Here is a 15880-nt window from a genome sequence, read left to right as displayed (position 1 = left end):
ACATGCGCACACACGACAGCATGGGATGACTGGGAAGTTCCAGGAATCTATACATTGGAGTATTTTGGCCCTTTAAACACTGCCTCACCAAATATATATAAAGGATCCAGTGTGTGTCTGACCCACATCAGGATGGGCTATGCTGGCCCATGAAATGCCGCATCCTTGTGGCAGGTCATGGTTCCCTTCGGCCTCCATCAGCCTCCACGAGACACGGGCTCTCTGAGATAACACCTGACCTTCAGCCAACAGAAGGGCTAGGACATGTGGCCAAGGAGAAGCTGTCACTCTCCTTTAGCCAAACAGAAACAGTTCACATGGAGACATGCACATACGTGCACACAGAGCGTGCAAGTGTACTCTCCATATCTTTACAACATCCCATACCTGCCCTGTTTCTACTCCATCCATTTCTCAAGCTGAACATGGAGTCCAGGAGCATCTTTCATGTAGAAGTGGAAGCAGACAAAAATGATGATTTGGCTCCAAGGTAATGCCAAGGAGGAAAACTCCTAGGGGCCAGGCCCTGGGGACTTGCTCTAGCCAAATCCACAATCTATGAAGTGAAAAGAAAGATGCTCTGTTATCCAACGAGTTCCAGCCCTGTGTCCAGTTCATCTACATGATAATTCCTTGCTTCATCCACTCCCGAATCCCAGACCTACAAACAGTTGTCCAGAGAAGAGGTCTCACAGCTCTCCATGGCAGTCTACCAAGTTACAATGGATTTGAACGCACCTGCATACAAAAGGAAAGATATTATTATTATTATTATTATTATTATTATTATGAAATGTAACAGCAGGGGTGGGAAAGGAGACAAAGGTCAGAGGTAGAGAAGTAAGTGTGCCATGTTGCCATGCTGATGACACAGTTAAGATATATGTCGAAACTTTGAAAAAATTCTAGATATGTCTCTCTGAAAAATGTTAAAAATAATTAAACAGACCTGCAAATAAAGACCATGGAAGCATGAATTGAGGAATTGAGTGTGTGTAGTAAAAAGATGGGCGGGCACTGTCAATGAATAGAGGATATATAATCCAAACGACACGGTGACATATTCTGGATGTCAGGACCATGAATCGTGAGGCCTCCACCTGCCTTTTGGCTGACTGGTGGCATCTAAATTCATCGCTGTTTGGATTCTTCTAAATAACACCAGCCAATCTCCTGGCTCGTGGGGGGACTGTGGGGACCCTTGAGCTAACATGTCTGAGGAGCTTAATATTCTGGGGATGAAAGGATTCATATGAACATGAGATATTATCAAAGCTAAACATATTTTAAAGCCTGGGGACTCCAACTGAGTTTTTCTTTCTTGGAGGCCTGCTGCATAGTTTAAATGGCTCCAATGCGACTTTGAAGTTTTATTAAAGATTATTACAAGATCAAACGCATAAAATCCTAATGCATAGAGATAGTAGATTGAAGGGCAGGCTTTGGCCAAGCCACACTGATGCGACATTGTTTTGATTATTACAGATCCTTTTACAAGCTAATTTTATTTTTTTTTAATTTTAAAAACTGAGATAACTACCAAGAGTAGAAAAATAAAATCCCATATTCCTACCCTACCATCCATACTTTGCTGCTGACATTTGTGTATGCTTTGATTACGCTCTATTTAAAGATCTGAAATATCAAAGATATAGCTAACATCACTGTTAGCCACCCCCCCCAGGAGATGTCCTCTGTACCCCGACTTCTGTGCTAATGATCCAGCATCATTAGAAAGAAAAAAGTAGCTCTTCTTGTTTGTATACTCATAGATAATATATTGCATTTCCACAATTGCATACTATTTGTGTCTACTATTATTTGTGAGGACATGAGGTTGTATTTATTCATGTCCATTTTGCTGTTTTGCTCTATATTTTGTTTCTGGGATATGTCTATACTGATACGGAGAGATATATCTGGCGGTTGAGCCCTTGCATTACAACTGGTACCATCTTATTTATTCTCTCTCTAGCAGATAGACATTTGGGTTGTCCCCAAACTTGGAGTGTTACAACCCGTGCCCAATAAACTATCCTGTGGCTATCTCCTGGTGAGCATGTGCAATAATTCATCTAGTTTACCCATCCAGAGGTGGAATTGCTTGTTACAGGATATGCACATTGTTTATTTTTCAGCAAGCTCATGTACTACCCTACAGTCACTGAGCTAGCCAGACGCCCCGCCAACGGAGCAGGGAAGGCCAGATCCCATGTTTTCTGGCCAACGCAGTACTCCACTGCACTTCTGCTCTTTGCCCATATCTTTTTTTAGAAAGAAAAAAAACCCTTCCTTGCTGTTTTAATGTTCATTTCCCTGGTTATTCCTGAAGGTGAGCATCTTGTCAGTTAGGATATACATTCACATTTCTTCTGTGAGTTAGCTCTTCCTTTAGTTATTGATTCCTAAAAGTTCCTCCTTTCTTATACATGTCTTTCTTGCTCACTACATAAACTGAAATTATTCTCACAGGGTGCGTGGGTGGCTCAGTGGTTGGGTGCCTTCCTTTGGGTCAGGTCATGATCCCAGGGTCCTGGTATCGAGTTCCACATCAGGATCCCCGCATGGAGCCTGCTTCTCCCTCTGCCTGTGTCCCTGCCTCTGTCTCTGTGTCTCTCATAAATAAACAAAGTCTTAAGAAAAAAAACCACTCTTTCCCACATTGTTATTTGTATTTTAAGTATTTGAGGTGTCTTTTAAGATACCAGAGTTTTTATATTTTGAAATAATCACATTTACTTACATTTTTTATTGCTTGAGGTTGTTCTTGTGTGGTTTAAATAATTAGAACAAACCACAGAAGAATAACTTCATAACTGCTAGGACATAGAAGGATCTCCTAGGACTGTTGATGGTCTTGAGTGCATTCATAGAATAGTCTTTTTCCCACTGGCCCATGGTGCTGGTTCCCGTGGGCACAGCTTCCTCACTGGACACCTTTTGGGTCCTCCCCATGAGACCACACGGTTCCTGACAGCCTTTTCCTGCAGCCCCTTCACATTAGGCCTGGGACTTGCAATACCAGTTCTGACTGTCCAGAAGCATCTTATCCCTCTTATCTTCAAAAGCACCTTTAACTTTCCATACAAACTTCTGAATTAATTTGTAAGCTTTCACAAAACTATTTCTGCAGGGCTTTTTTTTTGTATTTTTTTTATTGAGCTCAATTTGCCAACATATAACATAACACCCAGTGCTCATCCCATCAAACGCCCCTCTCAGTGCCCATCACCCAGTGACCCCATCCCCCTGCCCACCTCCACTTCCACTACCCCTTGTTCATTTTCCAGAATTAGGAGTCTCTCATAGTTTGTCTCCCTGTCTGGTTTTTCCCACTCAGTTCCCCTCCTTTCCCCTTTAATACCTTTCACTATTTCTTATATTCCCCATATGAGTGAAGCCTTATGATGATTGTTCTCCTCCAGTTGACTTACTTCACTCAGCATAATACCCTCCAGTTCCATCCACGTCGAAGCAAATCGTGGGTATCCGTCCTTTCTGATGGCTGAGGAATATTCCATTGTATACAGACCACATCTTCTTTATCCATCATCTGTCGATGGACACTGAAGCTCCTTCCACCATTTGGCTATTGTGGACATTGCTGCTAGAAACATTGGGGTGCAGGTGTCTAGGTTTTTCACTGGATCTGTATCTTTGGTCTGCAGGGCTCTTAACTGAAATTGTTTTAAATTTGCAGACATGTTTGGGAGGAATTGATGTGGCTACAATCCTGGGTCTCCTTATCTAGGAAGAGGACAGTCTCTGCTTTCATTGGCATCATCTTTTTGTGACAGGACTTGGTCTCTTTAGCTCATGGGTTCTTGGTCATGCCACTTTGAAGAATGAAGAGGTAGAGCAGACAAAGAGTGGGGGGCAACAAAGTCCACTGAGCAAGAGTATAGAGCCCCCAGGGAGGGAGGAGGGCCATAGAGGGCTGCCCCAGTGTTTCCTAGTTTAGGGGTTTTTTGAGGTCCTTTGCAGAACTCCCTTAAGCAGTTAGGGTGTGCTGAGTCGTGCCAATCAGGGCTTTGGTCTCCATCTGCCTACCTATTAGGTTAATGTCCATGTGCTCAAGGTCTTTTTTTTTTTTTTTTTCTGACATCTGGGAGCTTAGGTCTTGCCCTTGACACTGACAAATGTCTTGTGGTTATTTGTCTTACTTTAGGACATTCTGTAGAAGTCATTTCTGCAAAGGCTGTCAAACAGAATTCTAGTGCAGTCCTGTCTAAGCTGCAAAACACGATGTCAGGGCTGTTTTATCTTAGCTGTCCTGGCTCCACATTTTTTTCTGGGGATCCTGGCCCTGACTCCCTAAGTATCCAACTAACTCCTAATATTTCTGTTTGTTTGTTTGTTTTTTGTAATTGGAGAATGAACACCTGGTGTTCATTCTGATTTTAAATAGGATGCTTCTAATATTCCACAGCAGTGTGATGGTCGTTTTAGGGTTTTTTTGCAGTTACTCTTTCCGTGTCAAATGCAGCCTCTCCATCCCTGGTTGGTTAAGGCTTGTTTGTCTCTTGATGGATGGCTGTTGACATTTATTTTATTTTATTTATTTATTCATGAGAGACACACAGAGAGAGGCAGAGACATAGGCAGAGGGAGAAGCAGGCTCCATGCAGGGAGCCGATGTGGGACTCGATCCCAGAACCCCAGGATCACATCCTGAGCTGAAGACAGATGCTCAACACTGAGCCACCCGGGCATCCCTAGCTTTTGACTTTTATGAAGCTTTTTTTTCTGTGTCTAAGATAAGAGAACGACCCATTTCCCCTTTAGTCTGCTAATGTGGCAAGTTACATTGGAATTTATCTTTCTATATTCATTTAAATTATTTTTTCCTTTTTTACCCAAATGGTAAATATGACATTTCAAAAATTTGGTGGACGAAAAGAAACAACAAAAGCTGATAGCAAAATACCTCACCCTCCTGCTGCTCCCTGCCCACCCCCTTTCTTATTCTAGAAAAACAGTCACTTTTAAGTTTGTATTATTCATGGTGAGATATCGATCTCCTTGTTTCTCAGTAAGAAGGGAGTTCATACTTGCTTTCTTGGTCTGTGGCAGGACAGAAACCCGAGGCTTCATCATGCTCTGCTGTTGAGCAGCCTATGTCCTGGGTCCCAGGCTCTCTGTTTCTTGGTTCTTGATGTCTTGAGGACAGGGCACAGGGTGTCACTAGGGCAGCCCTCACTCTGGGGCTGGTCAGGTGTCCCCTGCACTGACGACCTTGTGGGGAAGGCGTGTGACTGTAGCACCCCAGCCCTCTGCGCTCTCAACCTCAACCCTGCCCTCAGTTACTCTGTTACCCTCAGATTTCAGTGACTAGTAGGAGCAGTGCCTTTGCAATTTATTCGTTTTGAGTGTCAAATAACTGCATTTAACCCCTGAAACTAGTTAGTCTTTGGCTGGGTATAGAATTCCAGGTTGAAAATCATTGAATTTTGAATGACCTACTAAATTGTTTTCAACCTTTCAATGTTGGTGAAGAGAAATGTGAAGTGATCTTTTATTTCTTGACTTTTAAATATGAGCTAATTTTTATTTTCTTATTTTTATTTTTTTAAAAAGATTTTATTTATTCATGAAAGACACACAGAGAATGGCAGAGACACAGGCAGAGGGAGAAGCAGGCTCCCTGTGGGGAACCCGATGTGGGACTCGATCCCAGGACCCCGGGAACACAACCTAAGCTGAAGGTCAACCACAGAGCCACCAGGTGTCCCTATGAGCTAATTTTTAAATCAACTTCTGATTTATATGTTTTTTCAGAACACCCCTTATTCCCTGAAGTAATGAGATTTACTTTTTGGTGAATCTTTTTTTATTCAATTTCCTAGGCTCACACGAGAACTTTCCAAACTGTGGACAGTGTTTTTTTTTTTTTTTTTTTTAACCTTTTTGAAATCCTAGCAACCCCATATTGGACTCATGTACCACCCTTCACATTTCATTTGTTCATCCAACTTATTTTTTTGTCACTTTTTTTTTCCTGCTTGTTAGGGGTTATTCTGTGACCTCTCTCATACCCTCCTATTCATATGATATTTCTGCTTTGAATATATACTTTTCAAGAGCCTGCTCTTCTTTGGTTGTTCCTTTTTCATGGCATCCTGTTCTTGTTTATGGATGAAGTATCACTATGTTTTTTTCAGGATATTTATTATAGCCTTGTCTTTACTCTCCTGTCTTGCTTTGAAAGTTGTCTTGTTCCTTCCATTACACGTACTTCCTCTGACTTTCCCCCTTTACTAAGGCCTCTCTCTTGCATGCTAGGAGCTCTGTCAAAGAGCTGGTGCTCTCTGGATGTTGGTTCCTTGTCACCAAGGAGACACAGAAGTGATGACTAGATTCACTGTCAAGCAGGACAACATGATTTTTTCCATTTCCGGTATCCAAATACCATTTGGAGAGGGTTTCTCTCCACCTTTGGGGCTCATAGATGTCCCTATGAAGTATCCTCCACTCCTTACTTAGGGGCACACTCTGGGTTGCTCATCCAGAAAGCTGGAAATGAATACACAGAGTGGGATCCCCTTGGTTCTAACAGTGAATTTCATTTTCCCTTTCTATTTTCAGACCAGGATCGGGGCACTTTCCTGCCCTCTCCTTCTCTGATGTAGGAATTCAGCTGAAGTTTTCTCTTATTTTATCAGCTCAGCATCCTCTATATTTATTTCAAAGTATTTACTCCCTTGATTTGTCCTTTCCCATCACTTTGTCCCTCATGGGGAGATACACTTTTCAGAACTTTATTTGTTCTTTAATGGAGACGGAGAAAGGAGAGAAAATAAAAATGTGTGGCTTAGTCATGAAGTTTTCCAGAAGCATTCATAGATTTTTCTAATTTTTAACCATTCTTTGATTCCTCTTGTGAACTCCTACTGATGATGATGTATATTTATTACATGGTTGAATCCAATTTGCCAATATCTCATAAGGATTTTTTGTATCTATTTCAAAAGAGAATTTATGGGGCACCTGGGTGGCTCAGTCAGTTAAACGTCTGCCTTCATCTCAGGTCATGATCTCCGGGTCTTGGAATTGAGCCCCACATCTGGCTCCCTGCTCAGCAAGGAGTCTGCTTCTCTCTCTCTCTCTCTGCCCCTCCCCACTGTTCATTCTCTTTCTCTCTTTCAAATAAATAAATAAAATATCCTAAAAAGAGAGATAGAATATACTTTTTCTTATAATCCTTTATAAATTGAAAATCAAGTTCTTTGCATATTTATATTTGTAAATTCCTTCCTTGATAGTGAGGAACCTGTTTCCCATGATCCTCAATATGTTCATGTCCTTGATCATTCTTCTTTATACGAAACCAACACAATAGCCCAATGCAGGTGCCTCCTTTCCCACTCCCTCCCAAACCCTCCCCCCAGCAGCTGTCTTCCATGTCACACTTCCTAATTGCACCAGACCAACAACTCTGCTCCAAAATAGAAGCCAACCTGGCTTGGCTCCACCAATTGGCTTTTTGACTAAATTGTATACAAAAGCAGAAAGGTTGCCCAAATTTCTTCAAGAAAAGGAAGTAGAAGTAATTGAGCCACTTACCTCAAAAGTTATAAAGATTAAGATAGGCAGGAAATTTCTCCAAAGTCTTGCATATATCAGTATATTTGATATAATTATAAGCTGGCACAGGCCCTCTGCATTCTGCATTCTGATGCTCCTTGCAAGAGGTATCGTAAAAACAATGAGTCAGGAAAAGAGCAAGATTTATTGTTGGGGATAGGAAACAAAAAAATATATGTATATTCAGTATATATATTTTATATACATATATTATTATACTACACATAAAATATTACTATTATAATTAATTAGTTATTATTATGATAGAATATATATATATGTGTGTGTGTATATATATATAAAACCATAGTTCCTGAACAAACTCAAACATGGCCCTCCCCCACTTCCGGTGTGAGCAAGCAGTATGACTTTACCAACAATGGATGACGCACCCTCCACTTGCTTTCATCCCTGGATCGCTGAGCACTGATTCCACTATGGTTATAGCAAACAATAGTTATGTCTCTGTTTTCTCAGTGCTCTCAGTTTTAAAATTAGGAATTGGCTGAGAGTTGGCTATTATTATGCAAATTTACACTTTAATTGCATATTATAGTCCTACCAGACTAAAACCAATCTATTTCTTAGGGTGCTCAGCCACTGGAAATATTTTTTCCTAAGCACTTTTATCATTTTGGATCAGATTGCAATTTATTTTTTATCCTTCTGTTTCTTTTGGAGTTAGGTCTGTGTTTTGTTTTAATAATGCTCTAGTTGTTATGCATAAATTGTAAGCACTCTAAAAATGTAATTTAATTCATCCTCATGAGAGCCTGTGAATTGGTAGAAAAAAATATTTTAATGACTTTTATTTTTTTATTTTTATTAAAAAATATAGCAAGTCCATTATTAAACTTTTGTATACAAAAAAATACAAAGAAAAATTAAAATCATTTTCCCCTTCTACCCAGAGATAACCAATTTAAATAATTTGATATATAACTTTATCTTTTTTAATATAAGCATACACTTTATAAAATTTAGACTATGCTATACTTTAAACACACTTTGCTCTCTTCACTAATTACTATAAAATTAGTATTTGCTATGCCTATGAATATTATTTTAAAATTATAAATAAGCAGAACATTTTCCTCCGTCGCTAGAATAATCCTGTTCTTGAGTGTTTGCCTTACTGATCAATTGTCCTACTGATCAATATCATAGAGGGAAGCATGCATTTTACATGTTTGTGTACCCATTTATTATGTTTTTCATTATTTCTTAGAAAAGGATCTGAAAGGGAATTGCTTTGTGGCCCTGTGCAGGCATCTCTCTATTCTGTTTCTCTGTGCCTGCTAGGTGTCCAGACACATCACAAGCCCAGGAAATGTTTGCCTGATGAACAAGTGACTGAATGAGCAGGAATCAGAAAATCCAAATCTGAGATTCTTTAAAATCTCTCTATACCGTCAAACCGTTCTCATGAATGATGTCTCATGAATGATGAATGATTGCACTCCCCCTATAGGTGGTATCAACCAAGACAGCTTGACACATAGAAAGACTTCTCCTGCCCACATACCATGGTCATGGCAGGCACATTTTCCCTGACTACTGTCGTCCACAAAGAGCCTGAGACGAAGGTGACTGCATCTCAAATGTGCCTCTATCCTTGGCTGGGGAAGGTGGTCTTGCCATTTGTTGGTAGGATCTGAGGCTCCACCCACACGGGACACACACCACTCACACCTGTGCACAGTAGGCATCTTTTCCACACCTACCTTGGAGAAGGAGTGCTCCAAGGATAAAATCAGGAAAGATTTTATAATGATGCTAATTATTACCAGAAAGTGAATGGCCTTTGGTAGTACTGATTTTTATTTTAAAATCATTAATAAATTGATTGGCAAAAATTGTATTCATTAAGCATTTAGAGTTCCCGAGATAGAAGTGAGAATAAACATTGTTTCATGTGTTTTAGCCTTATTTTTCATGACTGTTGGACTTTGTATGTTCTCCCTGTATCTTAGGAATACTACTATTAACAATAATAACAATATTGATCCCAGGGGAATTCTATCAAACGTTTAAAGAAGAAATCATACCTATTCTACTAAAGCTGTTTGGAAAGATAGAAAGAGATGGAGTACTTCCAAATTCATTCTATGAGGCCAGCATCACCTTAATTCCGAATCCAGACAAAGACCCCACCAAAAAGGAGAATTACAGACCAATATCCCTGATGAACATGGATGCAAAAATTCTCAACAAGATACTAGCCAATAGGATCCAACAACACATTAAGAAAATTATTCACCATGACCAAGTAGGATTTATCCCCAGGACACAAGGCTGGTTCAACACTCATAAAACCATCAATGTGATTCATCATATCAGCAAGAGAAAAACCAAGAACCATATGATACTCTCATTAGATGCAGAGAAAGCATTTGACAAAATACAGCATCCAATCCTGATCAAAACCCTTCAGAGTGTTGGAATAGAGGGAACTTTCCTCAACATCTTAAAAGCCATTTACAAAAAGCCCACAGCAAATATCATTCTCAATGGGGAAGCACTGGGAGCCTTTCCCCTAAGATCAGGAACAAGACAGGGATGTCCACTCTCACCACTGTTGTTCAACATAGTTCTGGAAGTTCTCGCCTCAGCAATCAGACAACAAAAAGACATTAAAGGCATTCAAATTGGCAAAGAAGAAGTCAAACTCTCCCTCTTCGCCGATGACATGATACTCTACATAGAAAACCCAAAAGCCTCCACCCCAAGATTGCTAGAACTCATACAGCAATTTGGTAGCGTGGCAGGATACAAAATCAATGCCCAGAAATCAATGGCATTTCTATACACTAACAATGAGACTGAAGAAAGAGAAATTAAGGAGTCCATCCCATTTACAATTGCACCCAAAAGCATAAGATACCTAGGAATAAACCTAACCAAAGAGGTAAAAGATCTATACCCTAAAAACTATAGAACACTTCTGAAAGAAATTGAGGAAGACACAAAGAGATGGAAAAATATTCCATGCTCATGGATTGGCAGAATTAATATTGTAAAAATGTCAATGATACCCAGGGCAATTTACACGTTTAATGCAATCCCTATCAAAATACCATGGACTTTCTTCAGAGAGTTAGAACAAATTATTTTAAGATTTGTGTGGAATCAGAAAAGACCCCGAATAGCCAGGGGAATTTTAAAAAAGAAAACCATAGCTGGGGGCATCACAATGCCAGATTTCAGGTTGTACTACAAAGCTGTGGTCATCAAGACAGTGTGGTACTGGCACAAAAACAGACACATAGATCAATGGAACAGAATAGAGAACCCAGAAGTGGACCCTGAAATGTATGGTCATCTAATATTCGATAAAGGAGGAAAGACTATCCATTGGAAGAAAGACAGTCTCTTCAATAAATGGTGCTGGGAAAATTGGACATCCACATGCAGAAGAATGAAACTGGACCACTCTCTTTCACCATACACAAAGATAAACTCAAAATGGATGAGAGATCTAAATGTGAGACAAGAGTCCATCAAAATCCTAGAGGAGAACACAGGCAACATCCTTTTTGAACTCGGCCACAGTAACTTCTTGCAAGATACATCCACAAAGGCAAAAGAAACAAAAGCAAAAATGAACTATTGGGACTTCATCAAGATAAGAAGCTTTTGCACAGCAAAAGATACAGTCAACAAAACTAAAAGACAACCTACAGAATGGGAGAAGATATTTGCAAATGACATATCAGATAAAGGGCTAGTTTCCAAAATCTATAAAGAACTTATTAAACTCAACACCAAAGAAACAAACAATCCAATCATGAAATGGGCAAAAGACATGAAGAGAAATCTCACAGAGGAAGACATGGACATGGCCAACATGCACATGAGAAAATGCTCTGCATCACTTGCCATCAGGGAAATACGAATCAAAACCACAAATATCAGGAAGGGAGACAGAACATAAAGACTCCTAACTCGGGGAAACGAACTAGGGGTGGTGGAAGGGGGGAGGAGGGCGGGTGTTGGAGGGGAATGGGTGACGGGCACTGAGGTGGACACTTGACGGGATGAGCACTGGGTGTTTTTCTGTATGTTGGTAAATTGAACACCAATAAAAATTAATTAAAAAAAAAAAAACCACAATGAGATACCACCTCACACCAGTGAGAATGGGGAAAATTAACAAGGCAGGAAACAACAAATGTTGGAGAGGATGCGGAGAAAAGGGAACCCTCTTACACTGTTGGTGGGAATGTGAACTGGTGCAGCCACTCTGGAAAACTGTGTGGAGGTTCCTCAAAGAGTTAAAAATAGACCTGCCCTACGACCCAGCAATTGCACTGTTGGGGATTTACCCCAAAGATACAGATGCAATGAAACGTCGGGACACCTGCACCCCGATGTTTCTATCAGCAATGGCCACAATAGCCAAACTGTGGAAGGAGCCTCGGTGTCCATTGAAAGATGAATGGATAAAGAAGATGTAGTTTACGTATACAATGGAATATTACTCAGCAATTAGAAACGACAAATACCCACCATTTGCTTCAACGTGGATGGAACTGGAGGGTATTATGCTGAGTGAAATAAGTCAATCGGAGAAGGACAAACAGTGTATGTTCTCATTCATTTGGGGAATATAAATAATAGTGAAAGGGAATATAAAGGAAGGGAAAAGAAATGTTGGGAAATATCAGGAAGGGAGACAGAACATAAAGACTCCTAACTCGGGGAAACGAACTAGGGGTGGTGGAAGGGGAGGAGGGTGGGTGTTGGAGGGGAATGGGTGACGGGCACTGAGGTGGACACTTGACGGGATGAGCACTGGGTGTTTTTCTGTATGTTGGTAAATTGAACACCAATAAAAATTAATTAAAAAAAAAGAAAAGAAAAAGAAATAAAGGGTGTATAGATTGGGAAGGAAAAAGTAAAACTAAAGAACAAATCAAGAAAATTAAATATCACAGAAAATGTAAAAAAATAAATAAATAAAAATAAATAAATAAAAATGGTTTAAGAATTAAAAATAAAAAAATAACAATATTGACAAGTAAATAGTAACAATTTATAACAAATAACAAATATTAACAATGACAAACAAGTAATGAAGAGCTCACATTACTGCAGAGCACTTAAAATGCTGGACACCATTCCACAGAGGTGTCAGCATTACCGATTGATGTGTATGAGTTCTTGTATATTTAAAGCATATAAATTCTTTATCGAACATATAGCAAATATTCACCTAGGATGTTTTGGTCCTTTGATTTTGCCTGTGATGTTGACAGTATGATGAAAAACTGCTTTATCTAATCAAATCAATTAATTTTCACTCATGTATTTTCCTCTTTGGCTCTTCCAGTAATAAATTTTCCCCATCTTTAGATTAAATGTTGTTATTTTAAAAATCTTTGAAAATACTGTCTCATTTATAAATAAACTCACATTCAACTTCAGAATTTACCGTTTCTGTCTATTTGGGATTTTACTGCATGCACAGTGTGAAGTGACAATCTGTGGAGATTTTTCTGAACAACTAAAATATGTAAGCAAGTGATACAATATGTATGCACAACAATATAGCAAATGATCATGACTTTCTCCATGATTTGTAATGAGTCCTTTCCTGTGTGCTAAAATCTCCTATGCTCCAGGCTCTCCGAGTGCACTGATCTGATGTGCGTGCACTATTATCACATGGATGCGTGTCCCCTTTGAGGGCAGTTGAAAAATGGGAAGGGACGAATCCATGCAAGCCTTTGTCAGCTAGGTGAAAGTGATTTGTCTTCATTTCAAGGTCAACAGCACATCACAGGGGCTTTCCAGGGAACTGGATGGGACCAGAGGGGGAGGATGCAATGAACAGTTGTGAAGTAGATCACATGGACAAATGAACATATAAATGAATTCGCTTGCAGACAAATGTAAAAATGCTGTGGAAGCTCATCGTATGGTCTTAAAGGATACAAAAACATTTTCCGATAAGAGGGAGAGTATTTTGAAACCAAGGATGTTATCTAGGATTGCAGATGAGAGATGATCCTTCTCTCTCTCTCTCTCTCTCTCTCTCTCTCACACACACACACACACACACACACACACACAAACAATTTCACTACCAGGACGATGGTTTGTGAACATTTGATAGACAACTTCTTTACATTTGGGAGTATAAGGTTGGGGGGAATTGTGTGTTGAGGGTGATCAATGGGGGTTCTTATGGATAGAGACCTCCTTACACTCTTCCCACCGGCCCCAAGTCTTCTGCTGCAGGGCTCATCCAGGCTTTGTGAGAGAACTGCTCTCTCCTGAGGATCACAAGGGATTCAATGAAGTTTCACACTCACAGGGCTGTAATGATTTTGTAAGAATCTGGGTCTTTGCATTCGATTTTGAATGGGAACCTAGGTCAGGTTAACATTCTAAAAACAGGGATCCCTGGGTGGCTCAGTGGTTTAGAGCCTGCCTTCATCTCAGGTCGTGATCCCAGGGCCCTGGCATCGAGTCCCACATCCGGCTCCCTGCAGGGAACCTGTTTCTCCCTCTGCCTATGTCTCTGCCTCTCTCTGTGTGTGTTTCTCATGAATAAATAAATAAATAAATAAATAAATAAATAAATAAATAAATAATTTTTTTTTAAAGACAACATTCTAAAAACATCATTTGTTCTGTTGGGTGGCAGGCACAGTTAAGCAGTTTACAAGGAAAGGCAGAGTTGAAGAAGAAATTGGGACCAGATTGTTTTGTTTCCAGTGTGACTGTCCCAGGACTGCAAGCAGTGGGAGTAAAAGGTAGGAGGTGGGACAGACACTGGCCAGCCAGGTGACAGACTGGACAGGTAAGTAGATCAGGTGGTGAGGGGCATTCTGTGCCTTGTGAATCAACTGATGTTTGCCATTGAAGAGTATTGAGCTACAGGGTGTGTGAGTTGAAAAAATAGAGAGGCAACATAGGCCAAGATAGGCCAAGATAGGAACCAAAGAGACCAGTTTGGAAAAAAAATGTGTTACCGTGTGTTCCAGGAGAAATGGCTGTCAACTCAAATAGGGTAACATTGATGAGGATGAAGAAAAGTGAACCTGGTTCAAGAATATTGAGGAAATGGAATTCTTGAGAGTTGGTGGGTGACTTATGTGGGTGAGAGAGAGACAGAGAGTGTGTGTCCAGGAACACGGCTCAGGGCAGCTGGGGTGGGTGTGAGTCAGAGGACACAGAAGGGGGGACAACACTGGATCTCGTGAGGGAATGGAGGTGTCACATCCAGTGTCAGCATTTCAGACTTCCAGGGGCTGGGTGGTGGTAAAATCCAGTTGTCCTGTGCTTGTCTCCCTCCCCTGAGGAAGTCCTCAGAGGGAAATGTGGGCAGCTTCCCTGGTCAGACCTCACCAAGCAGCTGGCAAATGGCCAGGGACTCAGTCCTTGTTTCCTTGTTCAGGGATAAGTGAACAGGAAAAGCTCAGAAGGAGTAGAAAGGTGAATTCCCAAGGACAGTGGCTCTGAGTGCCTGACCCCAGGCCGTGACGTGGGTACATCCAGCCTCCATGGACGTGTGTCCTGACTGGCCAGGTTTGCCAAAACACCGGGATGCCTCTGGCCCTTCACCTATGGTCCAGAGAAAAGCCAACCACCATGCAGCATCACCTGCAGCCAGGTCCCTAAGCAGACCACGCTGGGTACCTTGGAAATAGAAAACGGACGTTGAGAAGCCTATGTTTTTATAGACCTTGGATAGTAGTCCTATATCTGATATGTCATTTGCAAATATCTTCTCCCATTCTGTAGGTTGTTTTTTAGTTTTGTTGACTGTTTCTTGGGCTGTGCAGAAGCTTTTTATCTTGATTAAGTCCCAATAGTTCATTTTTGCTTCTGTTTCCTTTGCCTTCATAGATGTATCTTGCAAGAAGTTCCTGTGGCCAAGTTCAAAAAGGGTGTTGCCTGTGTTCTCCTGTAGGATTTTGATGGATTCTTGTTTCACATTTAGGTCTTTCATCCATTTTGAGTTTATCTTTGTGTCTGGTGTAAGATAATGGTCTAGTTTCATTCTTCTGCATGTGGCTGTCCAATCTTCCCAGCACCGTTTATTGAAGAGACTGTCCTTTTTCCAGTGGATAGTCTTTCCTGCTTTGCCAAATATTAGTTGACCATAGAGTTGAGGGCCCGTTTCTGGGTTCTCTATTCTGTTCCATTGATCTATGTGTCTGTTTCTGTGCCACTACCACACTGTCTTGATCACAGCTTTGTAGTACAACTTGAAATCTGGCATTGTGATGCCCCAAGATCTGGTTTTCTTTTTCAATATTCCCCTGGCTATTCGGGGTCTTTTCTG

General features: G+C 40.6%; 1 long non-coding RNA gene across 1 annotated transcript in view; it reads left to right on the top strand.

Moving 5' to 3' along the window:
• Positions 1–14309, top strand: part of LOC112934257 (uncharacterized) — a 38458-nt gene extending 24149 nt beyond the window's left edge. The window contains exon 3 of the long non-coding RNA XR_012000470.1: positions 14237–14309. This is a non-coding gene — a long non-coding RNA (uncharacterized lncRNA). The remainder of the gene's footprint in view (positions 1–14236) is intronic.
• The last annotated feature ends 1571 nt before the right edge of the window (positions 14310–15880 follow it).

This window comes from Vulpes vulpes, chromosome 3 (genome assembly GCF_048418805.1).
Source record: "Vulpes vulpes isolate BD-2025 chromosome 3, VulVul3, whole genome shotgun sequence".
Lineage (NCBI taxonomy): Eukaryota > Metazoa > Chordata > Mammalia > Carnivora > Canidae > Vulpes > Vulpes vulpes.
Note: the sequence above shows the minus strand (reverse complement) of the source record. Positions and strands in the feature narration are given on the sequence as shown.